Below are 10,149 nucleotides of genomic sequence, written 5' to 3'. Positions count from 1 at the left end.
TAGTCAGAGGGCTTCCTACAGGGGTAGCCCGTAAATTGAGGAGATAGGCTCGATGTGTTCAACATGTCTGAGTGCCTATTTGTGACTGTTTGTTTCATTATGCGCCTGCAGAATGTGCGTCTGTGTATACGTGCGCGCGTGTGCCCTGTGTCTTCACACACGACCCGCAGCGTGTTTGCCTGAGTCACTCATTATTTGGAGCGCAGTTTACAGAAACCTATTTGTATTCTGTGGTGCAACACAGAAGGGAGTCTGACTCCACAGCCCCCCCACGACAACAGAAAAAATACAGTATGGCTTTGCAGAGCAAAATCAGCTTTGTTTCACAGATGGTAGCCCAAAGGGGCCACTGCCCGACGACATTCACTCCAAGATGACCTAGTGAGACCCAGAAGACCATCACCTAATTAGATATTCCCACGGGGAATCATAAACATCCCATCAACTGCAGCCTTGTGGCTCATCTTGTTCAAATATAAACCTGCACTCCTGATCTTTTCTGAGTAATGATACAAATCTGCTATTTTATGGAAGCTCTTCTGCTCGCAACACCTGTCAGTCCTCAGGGTAACTCAACCCAAAACCCACCTTTAAAACTTCAAGTATTCATCTGGTGCACTGCCAAGCCGTCACGGAAGGTCATTCAAATATAGTGTTAAGGCATGAATGTTAAATATTTTGTGCAGATATACTAATTTCCGTCATAAACTCTAAATTGATAAACAGCTTCACGTTGTATATCTGCATGTCTTATACGTTTTTATAGAACATATAGTCATGTGAAGAAATAAGTGCATCCAATGGAAATAGTTGTCTTTTTTTGTTTTGCCAAATCTGGTCAAAAAAACATTTGATCTCTTTTGATACAGTGCCTACATACAATGGTGGTGTGTTCAAACAACATCACAAGGAAAAAGAATTTACTTTTTTTTTCAATAATTTATTCCACAAAACATCAATCGATGTGATATTCCTTTGTGGGAAAAGTAAGTCCACCCTTGGCCTCACAAGCCAGTATTGCCCCCTTTAGCAGAAATAACTTGTGGTAGGCGTTTTTGCATAATTTGTCTGCCTGTCTCTGACCTCGGCTCACTGAAAGTTTTGACCACTCTTCCATGCAAGATTCCTTCAACTGCAAGAAGTTTGAGTTTTTTTTTTGCTTCTACTCAAATCCCCCACCACAACATTTTATCAGGAGCCAACTCAAATCCTTGTTTGATCATTTCACAACACTCATTACTTCTTTTTGAGCCATTAGTTGGTGGATTTGTTAGTGTACTTATATTATTATTCTGTTGAATTCTCCACTTCTGTTTTAACTGTAACTTCCGGGCAGATGGCCTCACATTATTCAAGTACTCTTTTATTTGATGCAGTATTCATAGTTGAATCAGTGAATGCAAGCTGCCTCGTCCTTGAGACAGCGTGACAACTCCATAACATAACATTTCTACCACCGTGCTTCACAGCCCGAAGAGGTTCCTCTCCTGAAACCTTGTCTTTGTTCTGTACTGTCACTGTGGTCAAACAGCTCCATATCTCATTCGTCTTTCCAGATCACATTATTGCAAAAGGTCGGCTCTTTGCCTTTATGTTCACAGGTAAACTGTGGTTTTGCTCTAATGTTCTGGTAGTTTCTGCCGTGCCTCCCATGCAGGTCAGATTTGTGCAATCTCTCTCTGATTGTAGACACTTGCACGTTGACCCCAGAACTAGCAAAAGTTACCTGCACATCCTAGAAATAAATTCTGAGGTTCATGGATACTTCTTTTCAGATCAAACGCTCTGCACTTGGAAAGAATTTGCGACCAGTCTTGGACAAGATGGCAGTTGTTTGAAATCCAGTTGTAGATGATTTTCCTCACACCAGAATGACTGATTTCAAATAATTTGGAGATATTTGTAAATGCTTTCCCAGACTCTTAAACATCCGCAACCTTTTTTCTGAAGCCTTTGGAGATTTCTTTAGATCTCTTCACGATGACACCACACACTTTAACAGAAAAGACAACTCCCGATCTGTTTATTTATGTAAATTATAAAAATGACTTTAAAGTGTCAACTTTATGTTGATGATTTTCATTTGTTTGAGTATATCACCTTCATCTGTGGGCATTGTTTCAAAGATGATCAAATGTTTTCTTGTTGGAATATGTTGGAAAAAGTCAACAGTTTCAATGTGATCTACTACTTTTCTTCACATGACTGTATGGGGTATGAAAGTGGAGAGACTTTTCATTCTCTGATGAGGTGAACTAAGTTTAACTCACCATCCCACACTGATTCACTTCAATCAAATATTCGCCAATCACAGGGGAGGATGTAGACAGAAAGAAAAACTGAAAAATTAGCAAAGGAAATGTTTGAGACAGCTAAAATGTTGGTTGCGCAAGAGAGGCTACAGCTCAGCATCAAGACGATGTCCTAAATATATCAAGTGTATATGCTCATTAATGTGTGGGCATGTCCTGGGCCTCTTTCCCTCTGAATATGATTCTAGGCATCAAATAGCAAGCCTACACTCTAATAACCTTTTTTAAGTAAATTCAGCATCAATCTCATGCTTGGTGACATTCAACCTCCATAAATGCCTGTCTAAGGAGCAATGTCTTAGGTTAGGTTAGGTAGTTACTTTATTAGGCAGGACCCGTCCCCTACACTCCACTAAATATATTCCAATGCTAAAAAATGTACAGCCTTAGAAATGTGACTCAATGTATACGATTGCTGCGATTACACAAAATGATATAGTATCTAAGTGCGGCGTTGTCACTCAGATTAGGAGACAAGGCAGTCAGAGCTATTGACGGAGATCATGCGGAGGTTAGTTATCTCTTAAAAGGTGGCAGGTCTTTGAAATGCAGATACCAGGCAAAGCTGCAATCACAACAAAACCTGTGGCAAGCGGGGGGTTCATCAAACTCCTGGTAACATGCGCAAAGTGGATAATTACTGTGTCAGCTGAAACATTTAGCAGGCAAACGCATGAGGGCAAACTGAGGTTACAGCATCAACTTTTCTTCTTTACTGATCGCAGAAAAAAAGTCAGGCTTGCTTTCATCATATTTTCATGTGGTGCATTCCCCTTAATGGCCTCTAACATTCACAGCTGCGCTATCCTCACTGACTTCCATTAAGTTGCATATGTGGGCTGCAGCACCCCCCCCTCCCCTCTCCCCCACTCATGCTTTTTTTTTTTCTTTTTTTTCTTTTTTTTCAGTTTCCCCTTTAAATCATGCCTCCTCCATGAACAGATGTGTTTTGCACCAGATTAGGAATTTGCTCATGGTTTCCAAGTGCATCTTCCTGACAAGCATCTTCATCCAGGTTAAAAAAAAAAAAAAAGAAGCATGCCTTTTCTAGTATGCACTACACTGTGTGCTTAACTATGCACCACAAACCTCCTTCCCACATCCCTTCCCCCCACTCTCTGTACAGAAACATCATGGGCTGTTGACCTGGATAAAAAGAAAAGAAACACTAATGGTTTGTAAAGCCACTCATCTTCCTCCTTCTTCTCACACCACTCCCTGCTAGATATATATATATATATATATATATATAATTTTATAATTTTTTTAATATATATGTTATATATATACATATATATAATTTATTAAATCTGAATGTTGGATCCTAATGTGAGATGTATTGTCTAAGACAGCCGTCCTGCTACTCCAGCACGCTATGGTCCATTAGGCCTTCACTCTGGCTCACTAAAAACATGGGGTGAATATACGAAACATCACCGGTACTGAGAAAAGCACTAGAGCAACCACTTTTATTAACAGACTACCTGTGTCTTACAGCTCAGTGGGAAAGTAGTTCTGTTGGCGGGACAGCGCTTTTATATGACATTTTCCGGAGCACCCCCTAACTGAAGTGTTTACATCTCCGTTATATTTGATGTGAGGCAAACAATTGCCAGCCCACAGGACTGGGGTCCAATTCAATCAGCTAATGGAAAGAGAGCTCTTCTCTGCCCTCTTCCCTCCCGCCTCCCCCTGCCTTCCACCACCCCCCGTTTTCCTGCAGCAACACATTCACTACAGCAGAGCCTGTACCAAATGTTATAATGGTTTTGCCATTAGGGCTACATTTATAGCCTTCTAGCGGGTCTTAGGCATTATATGCGGTCAGAGCCATTCACGCTAACTTATTAGACTGAATGCCAGAGAGGGCAGCAAGCAGAGTGAGCTGGTGAGAGAGGGAAAAGACAAGAAATAGCTGGTAGGAGGGGGAGAGTGGGGAAGCTTTAGGTGAATATAGACTTGTTTAAGTGGTGCATATATTCTTCCTCGTCCATGGAAATAAGGCTTTTGCTTGATAAAGTGAAGGCTTTGTGTGAATGTCTCCAGCAGTGCGTTTTACATCTAACAATGCAGTCTGCCTCTCACGTGCTGTCTGTGGCTTGAAATTAACACCAGTAGTACAATTTTACTGTGACAAATGTAATCCTGTGCCTGAGCTCCTGCAATCCCCTGCTGATTTGACTGCGTACTAATGTGAATCCATGTCTGTCTGGCTGATCCACGCACTACTTTTAAAAAGGTCCCGCAGAATCTGCTGTGAAGTAATTTAGTCATCTTATTATGGGGGAATGTATTAGCACACAAATCATCTTGATTCTGTAAGTATTATAAGATTTTGTACAATTTTGAAGCCGCGTGACGGGGAAGTCATCAACGAATGTGTAAAACGATTTGATAAATTCCAACTGCAAAGTTTTTTTGTAGTGTGTGAATTGTACTTTTAAGTGTTTCAATTCAAGCCTGTCCGCCAGAGTGAGCATCTCATAGTCCCACACTGTTTCACCCCATCCACTTTACCCTGTGGTCCTATAAACCACATCCTGTATTACATGGCACACTGATTCAGACATTTAAATAGCCCTGCTACAGCGAGGGGGGGGGGGAGGGGGAGAAGAGTCATTGGCTTTTTGGGATGAGTCAGCTTGATGGCGATGGTGAGTAGGGAAGAAATGCGTGTGCTGGTCTCAGTTTGCTGGTGGATCATGGATCTCCCTGTGATACTTATTATCCCAGCTGTGTGTAACGGTGCCCCTGTGGGTGCTGGCATTTTCCACCAAGTTAGAATAAGAGCTCTTTTCTCCTCCCATAGGGGACCTGGAGAGACGCTCTGATTCGCCTTCTCCAAAGGCTGACGATGCCTCAGCAGCTCCAGGGAGGTACTCAGCACTGAGACTGTGCCGCTGTGGTTGGTTGCCTTTTAATGACTCTGCTCCTTTAGACATGCAAATAGAGTTGAAGTGGAGAGAAGGCCTAGAGGGACACTTTGGCATATGAATCAAATGCAATACACTAGATTTCATGGTGTAATATGGGACTAAGTTGTATGAATGAATGACTGCATTAATTGAATTCCAACAACACCCGTCTTCGCCATGAGTGATTTGATTATGAGAGACTTACGTATGCCTATGAAAAATATTCAACGCCTTAAGTTTACGTTATTTTTTCATGATTCAAAAATTATTTGTGGACACAATTTACAATATGATTAATTTAAAACGTAGAGGAAAAGTCAGATTTTTTTGGGGACATAGATGTATTTGATTTATTTATGAAATTAGATTATCAATCACATCTGCCCTTCAGTTCTTTATGTTACATTAAACAATTAACTTGCTGGTGATGACTTTTTAAGACATATATGTACTTTTCCAAAAAAAAGTATAAATAAGAAAAGTAATGTATCAATAGCATAAGTAGAGACATAGTCATAAAGTCAGTGAACTAACTCGGTAATGTTGGTTACGCAGAAATATTTATCCTGAGTTAACTAACATTTGCTTTCATAAGTTAATGGGAACCCTCAACCCAGTCTCACATAAAATTGTGTAATATCATATTTTGGTCAACAGTGCAAACATTAGTTTCACAATAATACCTCTGAAATTTTGCAATGCCTACATTTTTCTTGGCAACAAGAGCACATGGTTAGGAACAGCAAAATCATGGTTTGTGTTAAAACAAGTACGTTACTTAAATAAGTAAAGTTACATAAGTTAAATACATCATGTAAGTTTATGTACCTGTGTTAATTAAAAAAAATAAATCCATTTGAACTTTTAATTAGTCAAAGAAACAATGTTTCATAGAGAGTCAGTGTAAAACCATAACATCTGCTCCAGAAGTAGGAAAACCTCATTTAAAGTCCCACTGACACGTGTAACAACGATCATAACTGAAGATCCAGCCTTGGAACAGAAGTTTTCTCAACGGTATATCATCTGGCTAACTTCATACTTAAATAAATATCTTAAAAATTAATCTAATATAATTCTTTATTTCACATTCTAAATCGTTGAAAGAAAAGTGCACTCTTAAGCCCTATAATTTAGTGAGCTAAACATCATGACTCAGCAAAAATCAGCTGTGCGTGGGTGAGTTGAAGGGTCAACTCAAAGATGCCTGTAATAACAGTTTATAGACTGCAGAGATTACAATGCTTTGATTAATTTTATGGACAATGGATGCAGCCAAGTCATAATGATGTGAGAATCTGCCCTGCTGCTCCTGTACGTTTTCATGTTACATGTCATACTATAGTGAATCTGGACTTGTTGTAGAGTATGGGCAGTAACTCTGGGAAAAAGTCGAATTCTTTTAGAAAGACAAATGAAAGAAATACTGGATGAGAGATTGATCTGAGACTTTGGAAACTAGTGGAACAGATGCTGTTATTCTGCTTCCTATTTCCTCTTTTAAAAGTTGCATAGTCTCACTTTGATGTCCCGAATAAACTGCTAAATTGAAGTTAACTATATTTTTGTCATGGAATGAAGAAAGAAAAATGCTAAATTTGACTCACTATTAAGATTTATTCATTGAATATCAGAACAAAAGTGGAGGCAATCTGTGATGTACTGAAACAAACTGTTGGACACACTAACTCATATTGTCATCCTTCAGCTGAAGTATAAATGACCGACTTTGTTCTCTATCCTTTCAGAATTCAGTGTGGTGGTTGTTACTTGTTTGTTGTCTAAATTACATGAAAAAATAAAGTAGGTTTTCTCCTACACGTTGTTATTTTTGAACATGTATTTGTTCCAGTACTTGGCCACATTACAGTATGAGCCAGCCAGGTTGTCTGTATCTTAAATTCTCTTTCATGTTAGCAGTTGCCCAGATGTGTACACTTGTCTTTGTTTAATTTTTTGGCAATGCAAATGTTAAAATATAAGCAGCATGTAAAATGACTAATACCATGTGCTCTGACCACCACATAGTATAAGCACTACATGTCACGATCAGCCTGTTTCATTCTGTACACTCTTCTCCATCATACTTATACCATGAATGGGTAACAACAACGGTAACTAAGTGAATCTGCAGCCACTTACTGTACAGTATGAGCACTGCTGCTGCATGGAGAGAAGACATGATTGCTGGTATTTACTGCTCTGAGTCAGGTATTAAATGATTGTGCTGTGAGTCAGCTTTACTCAGTGACACGGTGTGATACAACATGAACTTCCTCCGGTTCCACAATACCCATAAGACACCAGGGGGGTGTCGTGCTTCCCGGCATTCGGCAGCCAATTAGATTGATTGTCACTACATACAAAGGGTGTCAGTCATGAGCGCAATGTATTCAGCCGAAGTCCTCTACAATTACACCAACCCCCGGGGATTTGGACTGCTGAATTGTGGCCTTGGTGTCGGTGACAGGATTCACACAATAAAAAAAGCCTGTAATAATGACAGATTTTCAGAGGTACATATTTTGCATCTCCTCTTTCAGAAAAAAACTCATGTGATCACATGTTATACATATATGTTTCACGCCAAATGTGTGAAGACAATGAAGATTCCCTTGTGAAAACCTTTCCACATATTTTCCCCGTGTTATCACATGTTGCAACATGTGCAAAACATGTCTTGTGATCATGTGGAAAACATGAGAAACACTTTTTAAAGACCAACCCTTTGGTAGAGACCTCTGAATGCTTCCTACATCAAAGCTGGATCAGTGTTATTAAACAAAATAATTAGAAAAAAAATTACAAATTAAATAGAATTCATTTATACGCAAGTATAAGCTATTGCATGTTGTCTTTATTGCTGTACATGCCATATGCATATACATGCTTAGCTACGTGCCGGTGAACTAACAATACCACATGGCCACAGGGGCTACTTATAGATCAGTTCCCTAGCAATGTAAATACACATCTATTGTGATGTATCTGTTTATGGTGGAAAAGCCAACTGCATTCATTTGAAAAACGGGGACTCGTTTTAATCAATGAATATTGCATTCAAATAATTCACTCGTGCTGACCTACAAAATATAACAAATATAAATCAACTTGTAAATTTACAGGATGATTCTGAGCTGATATTTAAATGCCACATGACGATACACCTGGAAACTATATCATGAATGGGTATATTTATAATATGACTTGGATTTGCTTTTATAATATGGGATCAAGAATATTTTTTGCTTAAGTTCCAGACTTGTGATGTCATTTTTTCCATCAGTTGTAACAAATGCTTCTCTTTTCCAAGTTGGCAGTTGCATAGTCTTCATGCTAATGTCTGATATTAGTCTAATGGTATGTGGTGGATGAGAACAGCTGGTTGTTCCTCGCTGGACTCATAATTAGCCAGTAGCATACAGAGGAAGTACTGCACATGGCCTCTCTCCATCCCCCTCCATTTCTGCAGCTCAGAGACTATTTCTCCAGGGAGCCTCCAGCAGTATGAAGCCCCACTCATCGCAGGGATTTTCATATCCTCCATCTCTCATTCTGATCATCCTCTCCTTCATCAGCTCCCTTTCTTCCATCTAACATCACTGATTCTGGGAGATGTAGAGGTGGGAATAGTAACCCACTGAGGTGCTGACATCACTGCTGCAGATGGCAGAATGTGGATTTGTGCACTATACTGATAAGACCAGGTGTTTCCACCACGAGGGATGCTGCATTTTGAATGGCACTGCAAATGAAATGCAAACCCATTTAACTGTTAAGTGCATGTAAGGTACAGCAAGCCAAGCATCTGGGAGGCTTTTAATATTCATGCCCATCTCCATTTATGAAAGTACTTTCCGAACACACACACCCACCAGTTCCTGACTTGTTGACTAATTGTTTAGCGAGTATGAGCAATGAAAAGAAATACAGAGCCAACTGTGACAAATGGAAATCCCCAGGTGCACCATATTCTACATCTACATAATGAACAAGGTCAACAGGCACCCTTATTCATTTTTTATTGTACAAGTAGTGTAAGAACTGGTGGATGGGTCTTCACTGATGTATGTTGTCAACTAACACAATCTGCTGTGGCAGTAGAGTCAATCAGTGTAGTGTTAGTAAGTGGTTATTTCCTGTTGTGTATATAGTAGAATTATTAATTGAAGTGGCTTTAATTGATACTTTAATAATTACAATGTGTCACATGATAAAACTACGCATAGTGATCAACCAAAAGAGACTTATTACCAAAGTCTGTGGTTCCTCTTGGCTTCTGATAAAATAAAAAGACAGATATTTTCCACGGTAGAGACCAAAAACAGTGTAAAAGAGAGTGAGTATTGGTCTTACATGCGTCACATGGACACAAACACGACTCCAAATGGATAATAACGCTGCTCCATAGAAGCTTGATGTGTGAATAAGAAGCTGCATGTTAACAATTTTGTAGTTCTATTAATTGGAAAGGTGATGATATCTTGTCCACGATTTGTTATCGCTGTTCCAAGTGAAGAAAGACATGTTGGTTTGAACTTTCGACATGTAGAGTCAAAATTCAGGATTTGGCTCGGTGTTTGTCCACTTCAACATAATCCTACCACAAGAAAAAGAGTCATTTTCTTTGAAAAATGCTCATAAATATTCTCATTATGACAAAGACAGGACTATTTTAAATCCCCTTTTCTTGTGTTACAAGATAGTAATCTGTATTTGTTATATTATTGCTGTTTTTTTTTAGCCCTTTACATTTGTTAATGAGATTTACAGTTAATGCTTCTGCAAATACCCAATGGGAGGCACACTACAGTGCATCATGATGATTCATACAGAGATTACACAAGTCATTAGCCCCCTCTCCCTCCTCCTTTTCTTTTTTACCCTAAAGTAGACTTGATTTGGTGTTCATTGGACTTTTA

This window comes from Embiotoca jacksoni, unplaced genomic scaffold (genome assembly GCF_022577435.1).
Source record: "Embiotoca jacksoni isolate LCO1_2020_lvr unplaced genomic scaffold, fEmbJac1.0.p SCAF_2, whole genome shotgun sequence".
NCBI classification, from domain to species: Eukaryota; Metazoa; Chordata; class Actinopteri; family Embiotocidae; genus Embiotoca; species Embiotoca jacksoni.
This window is presented reverse-complemented; position numbering follows the sequence as displayed.